This window comes from Lampetra fluviatilis, chromosome 30 (genome assembly GCF_964198595.1).
Source record: "Lampetra fluviatilis chromosome 30, kcLamFluv1.1, whole genome shotgun sequence".
Taxonomy (NCBI): Eukaryota; Metazoa; Chordata; class Hyperoartia; order Petromyzontiformes; family Petromyzontidae; genus Lampetra; species Lampetra fluviatilis.
This window is the reverse complement of record NC_136304.1, coordinates 3920610-3938218: the sequence shown is the minus strand read 5'-3', so window position 1 is coordinate 3938218 and position 17609 is coordinate 3920610. Positions and strand designations below refer to the sequence as shown.

The following is a 17609-nucleotide window of genomic DNA, read 5'->3' as shown; positions in this document are numbered from 1 at the left end:
GCTTCAAATGAGTACTTGGTGAGGTGTGTAAACATCGCCACTAGGAAGACAAAGGCGGCCGGGCGTGGTGTTGGCAACCCACACCCTCGTGTGCCGTGCCGGCCTTCGTAGGTGCTGCTCGCTAACAGCACTTGCCCCAACAGTCTGTTACAGGCAATGCGGAGGATCTTTCTCTTTGTTTTGTACGTGACAATACCCTGGCGCAGACATCATGTGAACTTTGGGAGGTCATTAAACCAATCACGGAAATGTTTCCACTAAAATTAATGCGCAAGGATTACCGAGTTCTCGGGCCATGAGTGCAAGGATGGGTCAAACTGCATTAAATTTATATTGCGCGTGTGCGTATGTCTGTATCATGGAATGCGTGTGGGTGTACGTGTGGGAAGGAGCGGTAGTGCATTGGTTAGCGCGCTGCGCTACGAACCCGGCCATCCGAGTTCGATTACGTGGCCTGAAAGTACACCTAGCCTGGCACATGCGCTATGGTGACATCGCTGCCACTTGGTGGCGAATGGCGGCTGTTCTTGTGTGTACGTGGGCGTTTGCGCATGATGCTAACATTTTCGCCGAATCCATAGCGCAGTGCGCTAACCAATGCACCACGACTCCACACGTGGGAAAATGACAAGGGTGCTTTTTGAAATAACAATTATAATGCCCTTTATCCAAGAAAGTATCACTGAGTTTCAAGGCTCACAGTTATTCCCGTGCGGACATAAACCGGAGTACCCGGAGAACACCCACCACGCACAACGAGGGAGTTGAGCTACAGCCCAATGCCCTAATCACCGCGCCACCGCTCCTCAAAGCATTTATTAAAATTCCTATGCATATTCCAATGCAATCTGTGTTCGTACTCACATCAAAACGCAGACAATACCCCCCCACCCCTATCCCCCACGCCTACCCCCCCCCCCCCACACACCAATCCTCTGGTATCATCCCGACACAACCTCGCCTCGCTTCTATTCCAACCCCACAATAATTTTATTTGCACCCCCCCCCGCCGTCCCATCATCCCCCCCCTTCCCCCACTCTCTTTCTCTCTACCCCCCCCACATCACCCCTCCACTGTATTAAGATGTTTTTATTTAGTTTGGCAAATCCCCTGTTGGTGCGACGCAAGGCGAATGATCGAGGACAACATTTGCTGCACGATGCCCCTCCGCCACCCCCCGCTATGACGTTCGTATGTATCTATGTTGAACTTCTTTCGCACCGTACGCAGACAACCGCGCGTATCGGAGGTGCGGGGGAAGGACAACAAAGTAAACACACAAAAGCCGTTCTAAGGAAATTATTTTTCAATCCGGAGTATTTAAAGGTGCAAAGCTCCAGTGGCTTCCTAATATCGGAAGAGCGTTCCAGACGGCCGCAGAAGCGCATCTGAACGCGCGCGACGCTGTGACCATCTTTGTTCGATGGCGAGCAGCCAAAAGCCGCTTCGTGAATGATAACGCCGCTGCGAGGATGACGACGATGATGATGAAGCCATTTAACCGAGTGAAGAGGCCGCAATAGATCCGCCTCGTGGCCTCCGCTCGGTTCGCGGGGAAGGAAGGGCCTCCTCCGTCGATGCGCGGAGCAGAAACACCGAGAAGGCGACGACTCCAGTCCAGTGCCGGATTATGCTTGGTAGCACAAGTAGCTGCTACACATGCTGCGGCACTTTCAAGGGCCCCGCGCTAAATGCTTTCAAGCTATCAATTCCGGTTCAGTGATTCTGCACTATTACTATAGTACTATACCGCCTTCAACTTTTACGAACGACTGGGTGTTTAGCAAATGAAAACATACAATTACTTTACTTTGCAAGTAAAAAAAATTGTGTTTTCATTTTTTTATTTAGGGCCCCTTTATAACATATGCTACAGGCCCCGCACTAGCTTAATCCGGCACTGCTCAAGTCGAGTGGCCAAACCAGACGTTCATACTCGCTCAGAGGTCGTCTCGTATTCGCGTGCAATTGCGGCTCTTGAAATTCAGTCGTGAGTTTTTGTTTTACCGAATTCGAAACAAATTATCTTCTTGTTATCTTGCTTGCTGACGCTGGTACTAGCTCTACCCCTCACCAACACAATGCTAGCACTGTGCCAGCCCTCACTCCTTACCCTAACCAGCTTTCCACTTCTTACTATCTCAATAACCAATAAGCTACTATCACTGACCCTGACTGCTAACCCTAACCAGCTAGCCCTTCTACTAGCTCTTCCCCTAAGCTTAACTAACAAGCTACTAGTACTAGCGCTGCCTCTCACCCTAACCAGCTCGCCAGTAGTACTAGCTCTAAGGCTAACAAAGTAGCTACTATTACCCGCGCTACCTTTAATGCTGTCCAGATAGCTACTCGTACTAAACCCTATCCCACACTCGAGCTCTATTTAGCTAGCTGTCCACGAGCCGCCAACTATACCCCACATCGATTCGCAAACCAGCAACTGATAGAACGCCGCCGTGGAGAGATGTTAACTAACTCGCCTGGTACACAGAAGGTCGCGGGTTCGATCCTGATGCCTGTATATTTGGAGTTTGTGTGTCTGTCCTGCCGTGGTCGCGTTACTTTTCTTTCCCCTCCATATTTAAAATCAACATCACAGGTTTAGAGTATTTTACTGCTTTCAATGTCCACATTATAAGCCACTTCGTTGAGCTATCATTTGTGATAGCCAGTTCGCTTCTGAAAAAAATAGCTGTATAGCTCAGTGGGCCCTACCTGGCAAAATAAAAACAAAATAGTTTAGTACAGTAAGTAGGGCAACCCATAACCTGAACTAACGAGCCGAACAGCCACGAGCACGGGACCTTCCACTTGCACGAAAGTTTTTTTCCGACAGCCTTCAAGTTCACAAGTTCACTTCGTTTTCGCTGTGCAACCCTCGTGGTGGTGGTGGCGTTCACGGTGAAACGCATTTCAAGCTTGTGTGGGAGCAAGGAGCCGGGTGGATAGTGTAATGTTTATAGATTATGGTGGTGGTGGTCGTAGATTTATCAGTTAAATGTCCCGGTGCAATCAATATCGGTCCAATGCTTTTGCAACCCCGCTGCGGTGATTTCCATTGTCTGCGTTTAGTAATACAGGCATGTTAATCCAGCCGAGGTTTAGAAATAAAATTGCAAATACAACAGTAGGGGGCGGTATAGCACGCATGGAAATGAAACCATTAAATACATTTTATTTCACCAGGTAAGGCTCCCTGGGATTTATAGCTCTTTATCAGAAGCGACCTGGCCACAAATGATAGCTCAACAATATCGAGTGGAAAAAACACCGGAGGACCCGGATAAAAATCCGCGCGACCACGGGAAGAGAGGCATGCAAACTCCAAATATACAGCAGGCGTCACGGTCGGGGTAGAACCAGGGCCGGACTAAGGCACGGGGGGCTTTAGGGGCTGCAACCCAGGCCCTCCGCCAGCTGGAGGGGCCTCCAGAGATGAAGTGAAAATATATTTCATTTGTGAATGCTGCATTTTATTTGTTGTTAGCCTTGTCAAAATACATTTTATTTTTCTTTAACTTTGTTTTCCTTTTGGAAATATTATTGGGGGTGGGGCATCACAGTACCTGTAGCCCAGGGGGCCTACAAAATCTTAATCCTGCCCTGGGTAGAGCTCACGACTTTCTGCATGCCAGGCGAGGTAGTTAACATCTCGCCACCGTGCGGCGGTTTTGCATGGTCGCCCATCCAATCAAGAACCCCACATCCACAAAAACACAACTGAGGCCACAAGGGTCACAATACACAGAGGCCACACGTCCACGGCTCTGATAAACGCGGTGTTAGTAGGGCATTTGTTTCACGTTGTGCATGCGTGTTTTCTTTTTGTCCCAAAGTTGCGCTGATGTTGCCCCACGTACGTTAAAATGTATTTTATTTCTGCACGGTATCCACGCCGCAGTCTGCGCTTCGCCTGCGTGGCTTTGAAGGGCGTTGACCCCATTTTGAAAACCGCAAGGTTACGCATTTCGACGACTTAAGTCGTCCCAGCGCGTGGAGCGAAACGTCGAAAATCGTGCCGAACAACACGCGGTATCCATCCCGAACGCGCAACAGAGAGAGAGAGGGAGCAATAGATCAGCACGACTGCGACAACCCTCCACGCATTCGGAATGCAATGCGTGCCTCTCCCCACACTTAGTCTGCCAAATATTCCCCCTCCCCAAAATTGGCCATAGGGACCTTCCTCGGAACGAATAGAATTTCAATAATGTACTCTCCTTATCGGCCACTAACTACTGCCCAGGCCCGCGCGTGTGAGCGCGCTGGGATGGGCTCCTACATGTCTCATATCTCCCTATTTCAGAGCGCGCGCACAGGGGTCGGCTATTTCCGAAGGAATTCTCTCCACGTAGAAGTCCCAATCCGCCGCGCTTAAAACCTTGCACGGGTTTACATCGCGTCGCACGAAGCGTATCGGGCACGAGCACGCACGGTGCGGGCGTGCTCACCTTTGCCAAATGAGCGTCGTTTCCCCAACGCGCCTCCGGGTCTATACCCGAACGCACCACGCCGAGTCCGAGACCTCTGACAGAGCCGGGTTCGAATCCGGGGCTCAGACCGCACTGCGATCTGAACCCGCCGCCGTCTCGGGGTTAGCGAGAGGTGAATGACTCAGGGCCACAGCTGGATAGGTGCCGGTCATTGGGGTTGTTTGACCATACTTCACCACCCTGGGCAATGCGGGTCGATTGGAGGAGGATGGGGAAACCAATACCGATTTTGCTTGAACTCGTCACCGATATTATCCATTGCCGGGAATCGAACTAATGCGGTCTTGTTGAAGACGACGCTATTTAGCAAGCACTTCGGATGAAGGTATCCTCAGCCTGTGTCCGTTGTGGGGATTGTTTGACCATACTTCACCACTCTGGTCAGTGCGGATTTGGTGAAGGACTCGGGATCGGGGATCGGGGGGGGGAGAGGTGGCACGACGCGGTGGCGTGGCCATGACGACGCCCGGCAGCCTTTGTCTTCCTCAGTGCTGAAGTTTACACGCCAGCTATTTATTTTTTACAATTGAGTCGACCTAGAGGGAGAGAGAGAGACATGATAGCGGGGATCGCAAAGGCAAAACATCTTGAGAAGCAAGCAAGTCAGCTCCAAGAACAAACTGAACATCTTAAAAACATGCGTGTTCGGCACAGCTTTTGTATGCCAGCGAGCTTTTGCCATTAACAAAGACTGACAAAAATATTGGCACTCGAAATATGTTGCAGCGGAAGGATTCTGCTGCACCGAACCTGAATCCAAAGAGCGACCAACGTAGAAGAAAAATGTTGCGCACAGAAGACAAGCTAATGATGCATGCAGTGATTGATGAGCAGGCAACTGGCACTATTCGGACACACGTGTAGGATGGGCAACAACAGGACAATTAAAGTTGTGTTGTTTGGAAGAATGGAAGGAACCGGAAAGACGACGAAGAAGACGACGACGACGACATGAGAGATTGGTGCCAGAGAGATGTGGCCCACTATTTGAGCGTATTGGGCACAAGACAGAGAAGATTACGGAAACAACAAATGACGAAATGTGCAGCGGGACCACTCCGGGGCTTTCTGCCCCATGGATCGTGATGATGGTGATGACGGCGAGGTACAGAGAAAGAGAGAGAGAGAAAGGCCGTGGACAAGTCCACTCTTTCCTGACGGACGCACCACGCGAGCCAGAACCAGGAGTCGAACTCGGGCGAGGTCCGCCTTTGCACGGCGGTCGGGGCTTTATTAGTTTTGCGGTTGGAACATGTTTGTTGTTGTTGTTGTTATGTGTGTGTGTGTCGGACGCGCGCCGCGAACGACTCCGGTTTCACGAAGAGAATCGGGGAAGAATCCGGGCGGCTCTGTGCGTAACGTGCGTTTTGTGTCGGGTACAACCGTGCCGCGTAGGCCCCACACAATAGAAGTTGGGGAGGGATGGTGGGGGGGGGGGCGTGGTGGGGGGGGGAGGTCGGATTACAGATCGGATTTAATCCAAGACGTGGGCGCTTGGAAGAATTTGTCAAATCTACGTTTGAGTGCGGGGGCAGGGTTGGGGCATGACAAATCTGCCGGGGAAATGCGAGACGATGCAATCGAGACGACGGGGAGGCTGGTTGTGTAGTAAATAATAAGCCGGCACGGCCCGAGTATGGATGGGGGATTTTTTTTTTTGGTCATTTCTAATCCCGATCCTTCTCGATTTCACGGGGCAATTGAAAAGAGTTCCATGTCCCTGGGTACTTTATCTCCGATAGCCGAAGCAGTAAAAAAAAAACAGCGTGCATACGTAATGGTTTCCAACACGCAGTTTGTCCTCGGAAACTAACAATATTAATAATGAACGCGTACTCTCTGATGTAACATGGATCAGAAAGGCGGGCAAACAGCAAACAAAAATGGAACAAAAAAATCATCGATGAAGAAGCATGGAGGAGGCGCGTACTTGGACTTTGTGCAATGAGAGGAACACGTGGATTGTAATCGAACACACGCCGCAGTGGACAGACATCGCATTCACGGTTAAGAAAAGGTAAACGGGCTTGGTCAGGACACATCACGGTCAGAATAAATTACGATCGGTTTAACACGTGGGCTTTAGGCATTACGATGGTGCCGCGGTGGCGAGATGTTAACTGCCTCGTCTGATATGCAGGTCGTAGGTTCGATCCCGACCCTGACGACGCCTGCTGCTGTATATTTTGGAGTTTGTGTGTGTCTCTCTCTCTCTCCCCGTGGCCGAGTGGATGTCTCCGTGTCGTTTCGTTTATGCCTCCACATTTAGAAACGTGCGCTTGGAGTATGCGGCTGCTGTCAATGTCAAACACAACAACCCACTTCGTTGGGCAATCATTATGTGGCCAGGTGGCTTCTGAAAAGAGCTATGGGGCTCAGTGGGACTTACCTGGTAAAATAGAAAAACATTTTAATTTGTTTTTATTTTTAGTAACGCACCCGACTGGACGTTCACCTTGGAGATGGAGTCATGAGATCCGGCTGGCACGCAGGTACCATATGGGTCGTTGCGTCCATCGTGGGACCGCAATACATCAGCGGAGGCCTTCATTCCAGCAGAGGATCGAGTATGGATGTGAAACGCCGGTCCCTACCTCGACATCGATTTTTTTAAAAACACGACGGACAGCTCATGACCCCCAAACAATTCAACTGCGACGCACTGGCTGGTGGCGCAATGTGCAGATCTTGTGTCTCTACACTGCTGGATGAAGGCCTCCTTCCCCATGCCATGTGGGTCATGGGGGCGGAGGGGGGGGGGTTATTCACCCATACTGCGCACCACGCCGGTTATCACGGGTTGGTGAAGGCGCTGAGAGCATAGAAGTACAGTACAATCAATTGATTTTTGCTTAACTGCCCGTCTGCTGCGCGCAACATAGCCCCGCGGGCATCTTGGGGAGAGGATATCGATGGGGAGAGGATGAGAGGAGAGCTGTGGGGATGCTGGTCCAACCTCATTTGTGTTCGTGACGGTGGGGCGGGGGAGGGGGTTAGTCAGTGGGATGAGTGGGATGAGTGGGATGAGTGGGATGAGTGGGAGAGGGTGAGCGAACTGAGTTCGATACCCACGCGTGGCTGGAATCAGTGGCGGAGTGATGTCTCAACTGATCGTGGGCCGCTCCCCCATCACCAACGCGCGCTGAGCACGGCTTTGGGGAGGCCTTCATCCAGCAGTGGATTGACAGCAGTGGGCTGGCTGTATAATGCGACTTGTGTTCGCGAATGGCTGTTCGGAAGTGTGTTGTTGTTATGATTATAATGAGCGCAGAAGAGCAGACACGTCAAGTGTTGCTCCGAATGTTCAACCTCCGATTAGCTCGGTTGGCCACGTACCGTGCGATGAAAGGTCGACATACAAAAAACAAACAAATATCCCCCATATAGCCTTAACAGACTGTAGGGGCAAGTGCTGTTAGCGAGCATCTATGAAGGCCGGAACGGTACACGAGGGAGTGGGTGGCCAGCACCACGCCCGACCGCATTTGTCTCCCTAGTGGCAATGTTTATACACCGCAAAAGGTCCCCATTTGAGGCTGAGTCGACCTAGGGGAGGCCCAGGACCAGTTCAGATAATCGTCACTGGTGTTGGCCGTGAGCAGGGAATCGAACCCGTGTCGCCGGGTTAAAAGCGCAGCGCGCTAACCACTACACTACCGCTCCTTACAACACACACACAAACACACACAGGTGGGAACGGGCAGAAGGAAGGAAGCGATGGCGAGGCGCGGTGACATTGGAAGGCAATCACCGTCCCGTGACCTCTGCGACCCACCCACCCGCAATCGTAGGATCTCTAATCCCGCACACCTGGCGCAAGACAGAGAATCAGGCAGGGCAACGTTCACCTTTTGTCTGCGCTACGAGAAATTTAATTTGTCAGTCTGCGAGGCAGCCGCCTCCGTTGTACGTCTGTCACGGGGCTTACGAGAATAGTTTTCGTCGCGCGGAGTCGAGCGAGAGGTCATTGTGACCGGAAGCCACCGGGGGAGCTCTGTATGCTCTGCTAATGATGGGCCGTGTAAACTTCATGGCCTCGGTGTACACGTGTGTGTGTGTGTGCGTGTGAGAGAGAGAGCGTCATCCGAATCAAAGTATGTTTTTATACTGGAGGAATCCGATGAGCTATGAAGCCACTTTGCACAGTTGTCGAGTAGGGGCGGGTCGAAGCGTTACAACAACAATCAATGCAAAACCACAATCGGAGTGCAAAGTATAGGGAAGGTAAACACATCACTTCGAAATATATACAAATAAAACTAAACACACTTTTTCGAATATTTTACCAGGTGTATGTGTTTGTGCCTATTTATGTGTGGGTCTGCGCGTAATCTCGGTCGATCAACCCGTGGCACCTGGATCTGTTTTGTGAGCGCCTGCTCGCGGGCCTTCAACACTTCACAGGGCCTCAAAGTGCACCTAGCCTGGCACAAGGGCCGCGGTGACGTCACTGCCACTGAGTGCTTAAAGGCGGTTTTTGTTGTTGTTGGGTCGACGTGTTTGTGCCTATATTTCTGAGTCTGCGTATTTGTGCATATGTGTACGTGCCAGCTTTAACAGGTGCTCACTAACAGCACTTGCCCAGTCTGTTAAGGCTATAACGGGGACCTTTGTCTGTGTGTGTGTGCGTGTGAGACTCCAATGGGCGGAATGTTGTTCACGATAATGAAAAGGTGAGCTTGGTGGCTCATATTCAATCACCCCAAACACACACACACACACGGCCCGGCTCGCATGTAGGGAGAAAGAGGGGGGGAGAGAGAGAGAGAAAACGCACACACGCACAACACGACAAATAAATTAATAATGAACAACACCAACACACGCGAGAGAGAAAAAAAAGAAGAAAAAAAAACTTCTGTCTGCATCGGATAATTAAAATTCTACCGTGCGGTTTATGTTCTTCTGTTAGTTTTCTGAGTGCCAGCCAACCGACTCGAATTGCCCGCGTCTCCGTGACCGCGGGTTTTACTGCGCTATTCATTCGTGGGTCTCGTGCGAGCGCCGTATCGAGTGACAGCACCACCACCTCCGCCACCAACAAACACCGCCGCGGTGATGCATCGTTTTCCTCAAAGCACGGAAGACTAAGAATACAAAACAAAAGCAGATTAAATGCACCGCGTTTGTGTGCTTGGTGGTGGGGGGGGTGGGGGGTGGTGTGGTTTGAAAGTTCAAATTAAAAAATGCCTCCTCCTCCCCATCTCCCTCCATCCCTCCACAATCCCTGCCCTCCTCTCCCTCCCCGAAACAGCACGCGATGACGCCCTTTGCGATGCACGCAGATTTGCGTGACTTGGCGTGACACCCTTTGCCGTTGAATCACTGCGGCGGAGGGAGGGAGAGAGGCAGGGAGGGAGAGATGAAGTGTAATTGAATCGAAGTGTAATTGAATTGCATTGCAGCGAAGGCGGTGTCCGTGTCTCGTCCCCCGAATCGCGAGGATCGGAATTAGAATGATAACAATTAAAATAAAAGCAAACGCCATAATACCGTGCGTGCAGAGCGCACGCACAGAGACGTGGCAAAAACGCAATTTTATTTTGCTAATCTGCGAGTACTCGTAGCGAAATATTCACACGTCTAAATGTGCATATAGCTCACCAACAACCGATATCATCATCGATTGGTTATGTCACCATAATTAATTAATGTATCGTCATAATCGTCATCCACTTTTGAATAACACATTCCTGCGGAGGGAGCTGGTAGGAACGTTGGGTTGCTCGGTCAATGGCCAGGGTCAACGGCGGCGTGGTGTATTCCGCAAATATGCCCGACTGTGAGAACGGGCACAAGCCGGCGTGAGTAGGTTAAACGTTGAGTTTTATAAGGGCACTACGGGGTGACCAGCCCCACCCAGCCCCACCCCTCCCACCCTCCCCACCCAGCCCCACCCTCACCACCCAGCCCCTCCCCACCCTCCCTCCCCACCCTCCCTCCCCACCCAGCCCCTCCCTCTCCACCCAGCCCCTCCCTGCACGACGGACACAATAATCCCCTGTAGGCTGGTGTAACCAGGAGGTTCCTACCAGCACAAGTCGTTTGTCAGGTGTCATCGTACATTGTCTATCAACTGCTGGGTGAAGGCCTCACCAGCAGTAGCAGAAGCAGCTGCCATGGTTTATCCACTGCTTGATGAAGACAACTCGATGCTGTCATGATCATCACGATCGTCATAAACAAACAACATCATTATCATCATCATCGATACTATTATCGTCGGCGTCGTCGCTTTTGGCAAATCCCAAAGTGAGATTGAAACACAGTAAGCGATTAAAATGTACACGCAAACAACATTCAGTCATTCACACTGCGTAACAATGAACACATGAATAATCGGGTTTCATTAAAGTACAATACGCGTTGTAATATGAATGACAAGATACGTTTCATGCGCGCTTCAATTTGGATATGACTGGGACATTGCGTGTAGCCGGCGGCGTTCTCAACTCCACGTATTCACCAGGGTACAGCAATTGTCGTCCGTGGCGAGCGTCAGTGGCGAGTGATTTCTAAAACCGCTCCTGCCCGCCCGCCCGCCCGCCTACACTGAACTAACTCGCACTGACCCGCGTAGTGAACTATGGTCGAATAGCCCCGATGATCGACAGGCGTGGGTGGGCCTTTTGAAATGCGAAACATCGTCCCATGGAGCCAGAGTTTGAGATTTGAGTACTCATCAAACACACCGGTGGACTGAAGAAGTAACGAATTGGCGTTTTGTTAACGTGACACATTTTTGACTGATTGGCCGTGTCTGGTGGTGGAGGGTTGCGACACATTTATACTTACGCGATCTAACCCAAAAGACTTTATTATGAAGAGCTACAAAGTTTATTTTAATCTCACTGGTACAGACTTGCCTGGCGCAGCGTCTTCAACGAAGCGACCACATCACTCGGAATGCGCCCGATCTCGTTAGCGCTGGGAAAGCGAAGCCATTATCGGTTAGGCCTGGATCATCATCACTTGGATTAATGGCTTCTGACTTTTGAATGCGTACCAGGTGTTGTTGTGGGCTTGGTATGCAAGCTTGGAACGGGAGGATGGCATTCGTTCTTCGGTAGCTTCTTGAATATATCCGTGCAGAGTTTTTTTTAGCGGTAAGTTATTGCGTCGGAAATCAGTTGGCGACTAAAAAAAAAAAATCGTAAAAAATACTCGCGACGAAGGTGGGATTCGAACCCACGCGTGCAGAGCACAATGGATTAGCAGTCCATCGCCTTAACCACTCGGCCACCTCGTCCCCCGTGCACGGGCTGCGTCCAAAGAAATTGTTCTGTCTGCCGGATTGAATCTGCGTGGGAGCTCTGAGCTGTTATACCATACTCTTTGGTTCTTTCGGTAAAGTCACGTGGGTATAAAATAAAATCAATCACGACGTTTCGGGCGCAACACAAGCGTCCGTCATCAGGTGGGAAAGCAACGTCGTGATTTATTTTATTTTTAACCTCCGTGACTTTAACGAAAGAACCAAAGAGTTTGGATTCCTGCAGTCACGAAAGCTCCAAATCAAGATTGTTCTACCCTTCTGACCACGTGGTGGGGTTTCTCTGTGCACTCCGGTTTCTGCCCACGCGAAGCCAAAGCACTCATGGATGAAAATTTGTGACAAAACGTTCCATTGCAGCACGATACCTCCTGAATAAAAGAAAGTTATTGAGACCTTCGGCGAGGCTTTCCAGAGCGATTGAATTATATCATTAATGATGCAAGTTGATTGCGCGATAACTGAGTACATTATCACGTAATTAGCTTTTAATGCCACACACACACACATATACAAATATACATTGCCACTAATAACTCTTGCAACGTTGTGGGGAGCAGAGGAGAGTGCAGCCGAACCCAGTGCCCACCATGGCCCATGTCCACCATGGGACATGCCCACCAAACTACTGCATCGCTCCCTAAATTGGCATTCGTCTCAGAAAACGCCGTGTGCGCGCTAATGTGTGTGCGTGTGACCGAGAGATGCCGTCGAATGATTCGAGAAGATAATTGGGGTGAATTTCTCGTCCCGGCGAATGCCGTTTTGTGTCAACGGCTCAAAGCACCAATGCATTTTCTTAATCGACGAATCTTACCTTCTCGCGGCTACGCTATACAGTATAAAAGGCAACGTTTCGGACACTGACCCTCATGCATCACATAGCTGATGTGCTATGAAGAAAGGGCCACTGGTCCGAAACGTCGTCTGTAATCCACTCCCCGTGTTAAATGCAAGTGCTGTTTACGAATGTGTTGAGTCAAAGTGATTTGTGGTTGTCCATCGCTGCTATCGGTACAGCCGTCACCGTGACCAGTACCACGGGCGTGACCGTCTCCACAATCAGAATATGTATCAACACTTGAGGAATCCGATGAGCCGAGAAGCTCTTTCTCCAGTCGTTTGTACATATCTCCAGGAGCAAGAACAGCATTTTTTTTCGAATTCGCTACAAAACCCCGCACAACATTTCAAGAGCCTCAATTCAGCGTGAATACGACAACGTCCACGAAGCACAGTCCTTAAAGAGCCACAGGGCCACCACCAGAGGTCGCAAACGGGTTTAGATTCCTTACCCGTACCCGTACCCGGCCGCACCAGGGTCGCAAATGGGTACCCGTTCCCTACCCGTACCCGTACTCGCCAGTGACTCACGGCCTACCCGTATCCGTACCCGGCCGCACCAGGTTCGCAAACGACTACCCGTACCCGTACCCGGCCGGGTACGGGTAGCCGGGTATCGGGTAGGGTACGGGTATCGGGTACCCGGTTGCGACCTCTGGCCACCACCAACACCCTTGGTTGTCCTCGCGGATGCTTCGTTCGTTTGTTTACACGGCAGGTGGCAGCATCGCACCGTCTCGAAAGGACTCGCCCGTCGGCCTTCCGCAGCGTCACGAGGAGATGGAATTGCAGTTTTACCCTTCAACGCGTCTCTCACAGCAAGCTCCTTGATATTCTGCCGGAATGGAAAATACAACAACAACAACAAAAAATCGATCTACATTTAGCGATTGTCGCTCATGGAGCGATGCCACCGGCATCTCGCGCGCAGGCGCAAGGCGCATGGCATTACGGGGTCGTGAGTGATGGTGACGGCTCGGATAGGTCGCTCAGCAGCAGTGGATTGATCATAGTTACTGCTGCTGATGATGATGATTAGGATGGTGATACTGCTGTATAACATAGTAATAGGTATTTACCCTTTCAACTGGTACAAAAACTGACACCTTTATACAAGGCACCATGTTTGCAATAACCAGTCAAACTCTGATGATGATAATGATATGCACTGTCCTTGAAGTTGATTGGTCCACACCCGAGACAGCTTTTCTTAGAGCCTAGTCTCCATTGGTGTTGGACCAGATGACGCCAAAAGGCGTACAACTCAAAAACAGCGCACTATCAGAGTATTGAGAGCTCGGGGTAAGCATTTACACTATGAGACCTCCTTTACCAGTGGCAAAATATAGTAATACCCTTTCAACTGGTACAAAGGTGTCAGTTTTTGTAGCAGTTGAAAGGGTAAATACCGATTACTATATTTTGCCACTGGTAAAGGAGGTCTCATACTGCTGTAGAAATTGCATAATGTGCATGGGACGGTGCGAACGATCCACGATTCGAGGTCACAATTCGATTTTTGAATTGGGTTTAGCAAAGAAGGAGATATTTCTGACTTAAAGCTTTCGTGACTGCAGGAAATCGTATTCTTTGGGTCTTTCGGTAAAGTCACGTAGATAGGTTCAAAGAAAATAACAAAAACACACGACGACGTTTCGATCGCAACACAAGCGGTCGTCTTCAGGTCCTACGGACGTGCAATCATTCAAGTTCCTACTGCAACTACAATTGTTATTGGAGTTTGACCTTATTTGTGGCCTTATTTAATCAGTGCTGATTGGTGAAGGAGGGGTAGCAAAGGCGTTGGGAGCATAGTGTCAGTACCATACAATAACGGTTGATTTTGCTCCACTGATCTCATCATTAAAGGGTGTGTTTGTTAAATTTCGATTTAAAGCTTTCGTTACTGCAGAGATTCATCTACTTGGTTCTTTCGGTAAAGTCACGTAGAAGACAAATAATAAAATAATAAAAATTAAACATAATAAAATACAATTCTCACTATTATATTATGTTTTATTTTTATTATTTATTATTTCCCTTCTACGTGATTTTACCGAAAGAACCAAGAAGGTGTTTTTGTTGTTGTTAGATCGCATACATATAAATGTGTCGTTCACCCACCACCACCACACCCGACACAGCCAATTAGTAAAGGTTGTGCAAGGTAACCACAACGTGCCAATTATCTACCGCATCACCACTCCGGTGTGCGCTGGAGAGTAAACCCACAACATTTACAAGTCGAGGGACTGTCACGTTGACGCTGGTAATTTACGACAATCAGCTTCATCAGGCAATTTACCAGCATTGTGAAGAGGTCTTCCTGTTTCCAAAACTCATTTATATTTACGCGATCTAACTCACCCCCACCCCTTTATTACGAATAACATTGGGGTCGCGAAAGCCTCACCTCGCGTTCCTTCCACCCATCTCTCTACCGCATGCGGGCGTGAAGCGTGGGTGAGGGAGAGGCGTGACGTCACCGCGTGGGATGCGGGTGACGTCATCACGCAGACGTGCGTCTGACGTCACTGTCACGCACGCCTCCTTGGTCGTGCGCCAGGCATCCAGGCAGGCAGCCATCCAGCAAAACTTGTTTCTTCCCCTCCCCCCTGATATGGTACGATTATAATTAGTGGCTGAATTTCATCATTTTTATCAAATTATAATCGGCAGCAGCATCATCGTCGTACTCAAAATGAGGTTGGGCTCTTGTTACGTTTTAAGGTCAGTCGTGGCGATTCCACATTGCTGTGGCGGGGGCAATTTCATCCACAGCAGGACAACCACTGTTGACCATCCAAACAAAGTGGCGATGGGCTGAGTTAACTCCGCCAAAAGGATTTAAACTTTTTTGATTGTAAACCGCTGGCTCAACAGTCATGATGATAGTATCAATATTATCATTGTATTCATGTTGAACTTAAATTTGGATTTGAAGCTTTCGTGACTGCAGGAATTCATCTTCTTGGTTCGTTCGGTAAAGTCACGTAGAATGGAAATAATAAAATAATACAAATAAAACATAATAAAATTATTCTCACGTTTCGGCCACAACGCGGGTCTGTCGAGAAGACAGAGTCTGTTATCTCGACAGACCTGTTCTTTACCTGAGGACGGCTGCTTGCGTTGTGGCCGAAACGACGTGATATTATTATGTTTTATTTTTATTATTTTATTATTTCCATTCTACGTGACTTTACCGAAAGAACCAAGAACATGTTGAACTTATTTCGCACCGTACGTAGCCAACCGCGCTAATCGGAGGTGCGGCGGCGGGGGTCGGTGGGGGAGTGAACAACAAGCCAAACACACATTAAGCAGTTCTACAAAACTGCGTTTTCAATTTAGATGATTTAAAAGTGCACAGCTCCGGCGGCTTCCAAACATGTGCAGGAAGAGCGTCCCAGCCAGGGCCGCAGAAGGGGCGTCTGCACCTTGACCGCCTTTGGCCAGAAGGCCGCTGCGAGGATGCACGGAGTTCGCGGGCATGCGGCGTTTCACCCAGGAGCGCCCTCGGCTGGTCTAACGAGTCGCTGCCGACGATCGTCAGGACGCTCGCTCACGCTGAACGAAGAACGCGAGTTAGGTCGTCATCGCGCATCAAACCGGGAGCGACCAGGGAGGTAAGCGCACGCACGGATTTGCCTCCCCTCACCCCCCCCTCCTCACCCTCACCCCCCCACTCACCCTCATCCCCCCACCCTCACCACCCCCCCCCCCCCTTTGTCACGGACCGCGACCTCGCCGTTCACGCGGCGTCTGTGGCCGAGGCTGCCGCTTAAACCGTCCGCACTTCTAATTCGGTAACCCTTTGACACGCGCGGACCTACTAATTAATACGTGGATTAATTATTCCATTCACCGGATGCATCGAAAGCGAAATGTCTGGCGGCTAGGATCTTGGGGGGGGGGTGGGTTGTGGGAAGGTTATGGATAAGAAGAAAGTGTGTCTGATTGTGGGGGGCGTTTGGGAGGTAGAGGGTTGGAGGAGGGGTCAGAGGGAGGGAGGGAGGGACTTCGCGACAAACAGCTACAATATTGTCCTAATCCCCGAGCCCGGAGGCCATTAACGGCGGGTGAGATAATTGCTGCTAATCCTAATTGCAAGGTAAAACACTTCAGCACGCCCTAATGGGAGCGGCACAAGTGCCGAGCGCGCGCGCGCGCTGCGTCGCGGGCTTGCTGTGTGTGAGTGTGTGGGTGTGTGAGTGTGTGGGTGTGTGGGTGTGTGGGTGTGTGGGTGTGTGAGTGTGTGGATCTGTGAGTGTGTGGGTGTGTGGGTGTGTGAGTGTGTGGGTGTGTGAGTGTGTGGGTGTGTGAGTGTGTGGGTGTGTGAGTGTGTGGGTGTGTGGGTGTGTGAGTGTGTGAGTGTGTGAGTGTGTGGGTGTGTGAGTGTGTGAGTGTGTGGGTGTGTGGATCTGTGAGTGTGTGGGTGTGTGAGTGTGTGGGTGTGTGAGTGTGTGGGTGTGTGGGTGTGTGAGTGTGTGAGTGTGTGGGTGTGTGGGTGTGTGGGTGTGTGGGTGTGTGGGTGTGTGGGTGTGTGAGTGTGTGGGTGTGTGGGTGTGTGGATCTGTGAGTGTGTGAGTGTGTGGGTGTTTGAGTGTGTGGGTGTGTGAGTGTGTGAGTGTGTGAGTGTGTGGGTGTGTGGGTGTGTGAGTGTGTGGGTGTGTGGGTGTGTGAGTGTGTGGGTGTGTGGGTGTGTGAGTGTGTGGATCTGTGAGTGTGTGGGTGTGTGAGTGTGTGGGTGTGTGAGTGTGTGGGTGTGTGGGTGTGTGAGTGTGTGAGTGTGTGGGTGTGTGAGTGTGTGGGTGTGTGGGTGTGTGGGTGTGTGGGTGTGTGAGTGTGTGGGTGTGTGGGTGTGTGAGTGTGTGGGTGTGTGGGTGTGTGAGTGTGTGGGTGTGTGGGTGTGTGGATCTGTGAGTGTGTGAGTGTGTGGGTGTGTGAGTGTGTGGGTGTGTGGGTGTGTGAGTGTGTGGATCTGTGAGTGTGTGTG

At 50.5% G+C, this 17609-nt stretch overlaps 1 non-coding gene across 1 annotated transcript; it reads right to left on the bottom strand.

Moving 5' to 3' along the window:
• Nucleotides 1–11661: 11661 nt before the first annotated feature.
• Nucleotides 11662–11743, bottom strand: TRNAS-GCU (transfer RNA serine (anticodon GCU)). The gene has a single exon. It is a non-coding gene; the product is annotated as a tRNA-Ser (tRNA).
• Nucleotides 11744–17609: the final 5866 nt, after the last annotated feature.